Genomic DNA, 9645 nt, shown 5'->3' on the forward strand with positions numbered 1-9645 from the left:
AAGGCGAAATAGTTTGCCTAGGCAGGGTGTAAGCACAGAAGCACAGTTTTTGAGAACAACAGGAGGGACCCCATCAGGCCCATATGCCTTGTTAGTACTGAGGCCAGTAATGGCAGAAAATACATCAACTGAAGAAATTTTAATGTCAGCCATGAGGAAGTCAGAGGGGGGAAGTGATGGAGGAACAGCACCGAATCGTCCTAAGGTGGAATTGGAGGAGAAAGTTCAGTGCGAAGAGATCTGCTTTATCAGTAGAAGAAATAGCTACAGAACCATCAGAGTAGAAAAGAGGAGGGAAGGATGATGAGGTAAAGTTGTTAGAAAGATTTTTGGCAAGGTGCTAGAAGGAGCGGGAAGAATTCGAGTTGGAGAGTTGAGAGCATTTAGTATGGATGAAATTATTTTTAGTAGAGCGAAGAACAGACTTAGCACGATTCCGGGCAGAAACGTAAAGATGATGAGATTCAGGGGTGGGTTGGCTCCAGTACCTTTTGTAGGCCTTCTCCTTGTTGCGGACAGCATTAGAACAAGCGTGATTAAACCAAGGCTTTCTTGCGTTAGTCAAAGGATATGAGAAAGGAATGTATGCTTCCATGCCCAAGAGAATAACCTCCGTAATGCGCAAGGCAAACTCAGATGGCTCACAGCCATGGAAGCAATAATCATTCCAGGGAAAATCAAAGAAGTACTGCCTGAGGGCCTCCCAGTCCGCAGCTCCAAAATGGCAGAGACGACGTTTCCCTGGAGGGTCCGCAGGCCGTACTGGAGCGATAGGACAGGTTAAGGTAATGAGGTTGTGATCGGAGGAGCCCAATGGAGAGAAAAGATTAACAGAGTAAGCAGAAGGATTAGTTGTGAGGAAGAGGTCAAGTATGTTGGAGCTCTCTCCAAGGCGGTCAGGGATACGGGTAGGGTGCTGTACAAGCTGCTCTAGGTCATTAAGGATAGAAAAGATGTAGGCTTGTTCACCAGGTGGATCCGTGAAAGGAGAGGAGAGCCAAAGGTGGTGGTGAACATTGAAATCTCCAAGAATGGAGATTTCAGAGAAAGGAGAAATGGACAGAATGTGTTCCATCGTAGAAGTAAGATAGTCGAAGAATTTTTGATAGTCAGTAGAATTAGGAGATAAGTAAACAGCACAGATATATTTAGTCAGAGAATGACAGGAAAGCCGAAGCCAGAGAGTGGAGAATTCAGAAGAATCAAGTTCAGGAACACGAGAGCAAGATAAGTCGTTGCGTATGTATACACAACAGCCACCTTTGGCTTTGAAATGAGAATAGAGAAAGTAGGAGGATACAGAAAAGGTTTTGCTGTCAGTTGCCTCAGACAGCTGAGTCTCTGTTAGAAAAAGAAGGTGAGGTTTAGAGGAGGAGAGGTGGTGCTCAACAGAGCGAAAGTTAGATGAAAGGCCGCGAATGTTGCAGAAATGAAGAAGAAGAGAGTCAGACAGTGGTTCCAGGCACCTCGAGTCGTCACCGGGAGAGGGGCAGATGGCGGGGGCATTTATGGTCCCCCCCCCTGGGGACTCCGAGGCTGGGTGAATTGACGCCATTTTGGTAAATTTTGAATAGGAAGTGTAGTGTGTACTGTGCATGTAGTTTGGTGAAGATAGATAGAGAAATTTGTACTGGAGAGCATGCTGGCCTACTCTCTACACATCTTCCACATCCATTCTACTACTGTCTCTCCCCCATGCTTAAGCATTTCACCACACACTCGATCAATTCCTGAGGCTTTCCCCATTTTGACTTTATTCATTGCTTCCACAATTTCCATCCTACTGATTTCTTCCTCTCTTCTCACATCCCTCCTTCTCCCAGCTATTCCTCAGCCACTTATACTTGCATCACTCTCATTCTCTGTGTTCAACATTTCCTTAAAGCGTTCTCTACATCTGCTCACTTTTTCTCCCTTCTCCACTGGCAATCTACTATTTTTTATCTTTCACTCCCCGACTAACTTCCTTAACACCCTGTCTAACTCTCTTTACCTCTTTCCAGAACATTTTCTTACATTCCTTCCACTTTACACTCAAATTCCTTTCAAATTCCTCAACCACTCTCTACTAACATTTTCACCTCTCTCTCTCTCTCTCTCTCTCTCTCTTTCTCTATACAATTATAACTCTCTTTTCCGCCTATCAACTTCTTTCGCGCCCCCGTTTCTCATCAATTCACTATATTCGTTCTTCTTTTGTGCCACAGCCTGCCTCACCTGTTCATTCCAACATGCTGTTCCTTACATCCCCTTTCGTCTTCTCTTCACCCCCCCACACCACCTCACATGCTGCACAGATTTCATCAGTGAATATCTTGCACACACCCTGAAAATCCCCGATCTGCTCCAAATCATATCTACCGAGTCGCTCCTCCACTTCTCTCTTATATTCTGCCTTTTTTCTATCTTTTTCTAACCTTTCTACCCTCCTTGTATGAAGTACATCCTCCTGTCCTTACCCTTTTCTATTCCTACATTTCATTTAAACCTTGACCTTCTCCACCACCAAGTGGTAGTCAGAAAGTCCATTCTCCCAGCCTCTATATGTTCTTGCATCCAGTACACACCCTCTCAGTTTATGACATAATCAATCATTGCCTTCCATTCATTCAGTTCGCCACCCACCTTTCTCATCACTCGCCACATATACTTCTGGATCATTTTGTGTCTAGAGAGGGTAGTGGCTATCACCAACCCCCTCCCTGCTCAGAAGTCCACTAGATCACTGCCATTCTCATCCACTTCTGCAGGCACACCCCACTCACGAATTACTCCATCCACCTTCACATTCCCTACTTTTCCATTCATACCTCAAAGCAAAAACACTCTCTCATTCCCTTCAAACTTTTCCATGCACGCTTCCACATTTGTCCATAACTCTTCTTTCAATCCACTTGCACGATCTTGCATCGACGCATACACACACAGAATCGCCCACATTTGTAGTCCAATTTTAATCTTACCCACACAATGTTTAAGCCAACTGATCCATGCTCTTTTATATTCTCCTTCCATCTCTTGCCATCAACAATACACACTCATTCTTTTGCCCTCTCATCCTCACTCACTTCCTCGCATAAACCCCATCCATACTCCCATCCTCTCACCCTCTCATCTCTCCATCTAGTCTCGATTATTTAACCAAATCCACTTTTGCAGCCCCAAGCAATTGGACAATCTTTTTTTTTTTTTTTTTTTTTTTTTTCACCTCAACATTCGCATCCTTTACATTCCATGTCGCAATCTGTACCATGTCCTTTGTTCAGTCCTTAGTCGTCACCTATTGGTCACTCCATGTACGAGACTTATTGTACGTATTTTTAGGACTTGTTTTCCGGGGAGGGGTACTAACCCTCCCCCAACCCATTTGTTGTCACATAGGGACCACGTGTTGGTTGATTATATGGTTTATACCCAGCGAGTTCAGTGATTTCCTCGTTTACAGGGAATCATTTGTCTTGCCACTCACTGTAGCGCTACCCTAAAACAGAGTACCGCTGCACTATGAGGGTAGATGATGGTCGCCCCCACCTACCATAAAATCATAAGAAGAAGAAGAAGAATACCAATAATAATAATTATAATAATAATAATAATAATAATAATAATAATAATAATGATGATGATGATGATGTTGATGAAGATGATGATGATGATAATGATGATGGAAATAATAATATGGCTACTGTTCACATTCACACCACCAGAGTATGTTGGTTCTTCTTGCTGGGATTTTGGGTGCTGTGGGTGTTGTTCTACCTGACGGGACTGGAAGCCTACGCCACATACCACCTCTGTGATCCTCTCACTGCTGGTCGCATCAACAAGCCCGACCAGGTACAGTACAGTGTCTCACATGATGTCCTTCACACTGATGCGAAACTGTCTCGGATCCAGTCCGTTTGCTGCGTCCCAACATCCCCTCCTACTAGTCATCAGCTTTCACATATCACTGTTTAGGCATCACTGCCCACTATTCATACTGAGCACATTATAATGCTGTGAGGGATGCCTTCCCGTGGTCTGTCTATGTATTCCCAGATGCCTTATTCCCGTTAGGAGTGGCCGCAAACAAATCGTCTCCATGTCGTCCTATTCCTCGCCAGTTCACTTCCACGCTCCCAGCTCACCCCCCCCTCTCTCATATACCTCTCCATTCCACCCCTCCAACTCATCCTTGGCCTCACCGTCCCTCTCCTCCCCCTCCCCTCCACCTCACTCACATACACTCTCCTCGTCAGTCTCTCGCTCTCCAACCTCTCTACATGACCAAACCACCTCATTGTGTTTCTCCTAACGCTTCCTGTTACATCCACATCCACACCACAACTCTCCTTCATTTCCTCATTTGTCAGTCTGTCTCTCCATGTGACTACACATGCTTCTCTCAAATAACTCATCTCCACTGCTGTCACTCTGGACTTGGGTCCCTCCAACAAGGTCCAAGCTTCACTTCCATATGTTAGAGTTTCTATCACAATACTGTCATGCAGTAACCTTTTCACTTCCATGCTCACTTTCCTGTTTCTCATCATTGCTTTCAATGGACCAGCAACCTTTCTTCCCTACTGAACCCATTCAAGCACTTCACCCACTAAATTTCCATCCTTACTTATCACACTACCCATGTATTTAAATGCACTCACATTTTCCATTTCCTTCTCATCCAACCTCACTGTACATTAAGTGGCTTCATTTCTCACGAAGACCATATTTTTACTCTTCCCTATATTCACCTTTAGATACGGTTTTTACACACTGTTCCAAACTCATTCACCAAACCTTGCAACTCCCCTTCGTCTTCACTTAACAACATAGAATTATCTGTAAACAACATTACAGGGAGTTTCCAAACACTGCCCTCTCTCATTAGGGCCGCTTCGACATCCACTGCCCTACCTTGTATCTCTTTTATAACCTCATCTATATACAGAATAAACAACCATGGAGACATGACACACCGCTGTTTGAATCCAACCTTCAAATAGGAAAATTCACTCACTTCACTGCCCATACGCACTGCAGCCTTAGAACCCTCATACATACTCCTCACGTCATTCAGCAGCTTCGCATTTACTCCATATATCCTTAACACTTTCCACAGTCTTTGTTTATCCACCCTGTCATATGCTTTCTCCAAATCCATGAAGGCCGCATACCGGTACAACTTCTTTCCCTTCTCTAGAAACTTCTCTACTAAAGACCTAAGAATGAATATCTGATATTCATAACTACTTCTCTTCCTAAAACCTCCCTGTTCCTATCCAACTAAATTCTCCGTTATTTCCCTAACTGCCAGTAAGTATCCTACCATATATTTTTCCTCTTACACTAAGAAGACATGTGCCCCTGTGGTTATCACACACTTCTTTTTTCTTTTCTCATTTGTACAGGGGAAAAATTGTACGTGACTTCCAATCTTCCGGGACTTTATCTTCCTCCCAGGCCAATCTGCACATCTTCCACAACCATTCTACTACTATCTCTCTCCGATGCTTCATCACTTCACCGCACACTCCATCAACTCCTCGGGCTTTCCCCATTTTGACTTTCTCCATTGCTTCCACAATTTCCATCCTTCTGATTCCGTCCTCTCTTCTCACATCCCTCCTTCTAGCCATTCCCAAGCCACTTATAGTCGCATTACTTTCGTTCTCTGTGTTCAACAATTCATTAAAGTGTTCTTTCCATCTGCTCACATTTTCTCCCTTCTCCACTAGTAATCTACCATTTTTATCTTTCACTCCACAGTTAACTTCTTTAACACCTTGTCTAACTCTCTTTACCTCTTTACAAAACATTTTCCTACATTCTCTCCACTTTACATTCGAATTCCTCCCAAATTCCTTATCCACTTTCGTCTTTCTCTTACTCATCTTTTCACCTCTCTCTTCCTCTCAGCATATAACTCTCTCTTCCATCTCTCAGCTCCACTCCCCTGTTTCTCATCCTCTCATTGTATGCTTTCTTCTTTTGTGCCACATCCTGTCGCACCTCTTATTCGACCTCACTGTTCCTTGCACCCCCTTTCGTCTTCTCTTCACCCCACGTTGAACACACCTTCCACATCCCCCATCTGCTCCAAATCATATTTACCCAATCGCACCTCCACTTGTCTCTTATACTGTGCCTTTTTTCCATCCTCTTGTAACTTTTCTACCCTCCTTGTATGAACTACTCCCTCCTGTCCTTCCTTTCTTCTATTCCTCCATTTCATTTAAACCTTGGCTTTCACCACAACCAAGTTATTAGAAAGTCCACTCCTCCAGTCTCTATATGCTATTCCATCCATTACACCCCTTCTCATTCTATTATCCACAGACACATAATCAATCATTGCCTTCCATTCATTTAGTTCACCACCACCCATCTCACCACTGGCCATGAATACCTGTGGATCATTTTGTGTCTGAAGAGGGGGTTAGCTATCACCAACCCCCTCCCGGCACTAATGTCTACTAGAGAACTGCTATTCTCATCCACTTTTGCAGGCACATCACACTCACCAACTACTCCAACGACCTTCACATTCCCTAATTTCCCCTTCCTATCTCCAGTCAAAAACACCCTTTCTTTTTTTCAACATGATCCATGCACGCTTCCACATTAATTTGTCCGGAACACTTCTTTCACTCTGCTTGCGCGATCTTGCACTGGAGCATACACACACACAGAATCCCACACAATCCTTGAGCCAACTGATCCATACTCTCTTATATTCTCCTTCCATCTCTTGCACACAACACTACACACTCCCTCTTTTGTCCTCTCATTCTCACCCACTCCCGCGTATATACCCCATTCATACTCCCGTTCTCTCACACTTTCACCTCGCCGTTTAATTTCAGTTAATTTACATACATCCACTCAAGCATCCTGAAGCACCTGGACAATCTCTGTCTCGTTCACCTCATTATTTGCTCACTTTACATTCCATATCGTAATCTGTTCCATTTCCTTTGTTCGTTCCTTAGTCGTCACCTGTTGGTCAGTCGTGGTCCGAGGCTTCTTGTTCGTATTTTTAGATAGTTGTTTTCCAAGGAGGGGCAGTTACCTTCCGCTAACCCACTTGTTGTCACGTAGGGAACACATGGTGGTTAGTTATAAGGTTACCACCCAGTGATGTCAATGATTTCCTGGTTTACGGGAAATCATTCGGCTTGCCACTCAGTGTTGACCTACCCTAAAAACAGAGTACCACTACACTATGTGGGTGGATGATGGGCTCCCTCACCTACCACCCGTGGTGGCACCGGGATAGTGGGATGGCTCCGCTACCCGGGTGTAAAATTATCCATTTATTCCTCCTTTGTCCTCTGAAGGGCGAATGGCTGACTGGAGGAGAAAGCAGCTAGAGTCTGCAGTCCGCTTTCAGATTCAGTTGGGTCTAGGAGTCAACAACAATAACCTTCTCATTAAGAACTAGTCCAATGATAATTACGGGGATGATCTTGGGACACATTTCTGGGATTCATACAATCATTCTGCTCCCTGACACAGCCTAGGACCATAGTTGCTTCCTTTACAAACAGCAGAACGGTTCTCTAACCACATGATCACACTCCTGCTGCATGATCTTGGGACCTAATAGAATGTATCTCAGAATCCAGTGAGATAAGGCAGCAGTTCAGTATCTTGGCCCAAGCACTTCATAGCTCCACTTTAAGCTCTTCTCAATCCATGACATGTAGAGGATTTCATGTGGCAACTGTACAGCTCTGATCCATATTCTTTCTTCAGCTTACGTTGAGTATGGTACTGATTGTTTACGCTTTAGAAAAGCCTAGTGCCCTATTCTTAATTTTTCCTGTATTTAATAGAGAGTAGGCGTTTTTCTCTATCATCATCTTCAAACAGCAAGGAGACGAGTATACAAAATGAAAATTAATATCACCACGCAAAATGACGTCTGATAATAATGTTGTTAACAGATCGTTACCACAGAAGTTGGTGATTGATTGATTGATTGATAAAACGCATGGCACCGCAACAACATGGTCATATGGCGCTGTATAAGCAAAAATATAAGCGGTAGAAATATAAACAACATTATAAAGTAAAACTCCATATTAAAAACTAAACATCAAAGTTAAAACAGTGGAGTCATAAAAGGTGAAGGAGGCCAGCCTCCCTCAGAAATAAAAACAAATCGTCCCCAGGGGTACCAGGTTCTCTCCCAAGCATCGAAGAGAGACAGTAAGCACCACCCTCCCCTCGGTGTCTCAATAGCAGCCTCCGACGTAAGTCTCCCAAACTGGGACACTCAACTAGCAAATGCCTGACAGTAAGGGGAACCAAACAGTCATCACAGAAAGGCTGCACACCTCCTCACATGAGGAACTCATGTGTGAGCTTGGTATGTCCAATGCGAAGACGAGCCAGAACAGTTTCTAACTTACGAGGTATTGTAAAACAAACTCTCTGAGAGACGAACTTGGTGACTTCCTTTAGCTTGCTGACAGGAACGCTATCCCACCGTAACTGCCAACAAGCACGAACAGCAGACAACACTGAAGTGCGTAAATCAGTAGCAGGTAAAGGGCAAGGAGCACGTACAGGTTGTAAAGCTGCAGCCTTAGCAAGTGCATCTACCCTTTCATTACCTATGACACCAACATGTGCCGGAACCCAGCAGAAATCCACTCTCTTCCCTCGACGACGAATGAGGAACAGCCACTCCAAAATAGCTAAAACTACAGGATGGGAAGAGTTGAAAGAGTCCAGGGCCAAAAGTGCCCCTTGAGAGTCGCTAAAAATAGTAAAATGATTGCCATGGTGAACAAACACCAACTTCAGGGCTAAAACTATAGCTGATAACTCTGCAGTAAAAACTGTGGCAGCCAAAGGAAGACTACCTCCACGGCTAAAATTGGGAAATACCACTCCAAAACCTACACCAGAGGCGGATTTAGAGCCATCAGTATACACAGGCACAGATCCACCATGACTAGAAGAATGTTCTAAAAATAACTGTAAAAGACACTGAGGAGCAACAGAATCCTTGGAGTCTGCAAAAAACCTGCAGTAGGTCACCTTGGGTATCATCCATGGAGCAACCCTTGGGATCCGAACAGGACTGACAAGTACTGTCAACAAACCAAACTCCTCCATGATATCCCGAACCTTATAGCCAAACGGACGAGGCATGCGAGGATGTCTATTATAATACAAAAAACAAGACTGTTGCATCACACACTTACAGACAAGTGAGTCTGGAAGGCGACAAATTTGGAGCCAGCATCGTGCTGCAACAGACTGACGCAGTAGATCTAAGGGAGGCACACCAGCTTCCACCAACAAGCTGGGAATTGGAGATGACCGAAAAGTCCCAGTTGCAAGGCGAAGACCAGAATGATAGACAGCATCTAGGGTTTTTAGTCTGGCCTCTGTGGCAGACGAGTAGATCTCGCAGCCATGTGACATCTTGGAGGCTACAAAAACCTAAAACAAATGCAAGAGCGTCCTCCGATCAGCACCCCAGGAGATATGGGACAGAACGCTCAAAAGATTGAGAGCCTTCATACATGATGCTTTAAGACCTGCCAAGTGTGAGACCCAAGTCAAACGACAGTCAAACATCAGGCCCAAGAATTTCGTCTCTCCCACACAACGGAGTCTCCTGCCACAGAGCTGGAGATCAGGGTC

This window comes from Coenobita brevimanus, chromosome 15 (assembly GCF_032717465.1).
Source record: "Coenobita brevimanus isolate Jiangsu-jjx chromosome 15, ASM3271746v2, whole genome shotgun sequence".
NCBI lineage: Eukaryota > Metazoa > Arthropoda > Malacostraca > Decapoda > Coenobitidae > Coenobita > Coenobita brevimanus.